Raw genomic sequence first — 431 nt, 5'->3', positions numbered from 1 at the left:
ATATTACAATAAAGATCAAAGCCTAAAACCTAAGCAAGAACTCACAAGACGTCTTAGTCTAATATGAATGTTCATACATGAGGTTTCTGAAAATATGCAATCATAAAGAACCTATCTCTTTTTCTTTTCAAGAAACACAATAATGATGAAAGAAATCTTTTCAAAGAATCACGCAATATGAATATGGAAACTAAAGCCTTAGCATGATCTAATCTTTCTCCTAATTCAACACTCTCTAATAGATTCTAAAAATGATGATCTATCTCTTTTCTCTATGTTTTTCACTCTTAGGTGTTTCTGCAATTAGCCAGTATTTATACAAAACATATTTTGTCTCTAAAAACAGTTTTTCAGTTATGCAGTTGAAAACAACAGAAAACACTCACGTTAATCGATTAAGCCATGGGGTTAATCGATTAACCAGTGTATTT

Source organism: Lupinus angustifolius, chromosome LG17 (genome assembly GCF_001865875.1).
Source record: "Lupinus angustifolius cultivar Tanjil chromosome LG17, LupAngTanjil_v1.0, whole genome shotgun sequence".
In the NCBI taxonomy this organism is placed as follows: domain Eukaryota; kingdom Viridiplantae; phylum Streptophyta; class Magnoliopsida; order Fabales; family Fabaceae; genus Lupinus; species Lupinus angustifolius.
This window is presented reverse-complemented; position numbering follows the sequence as displayed.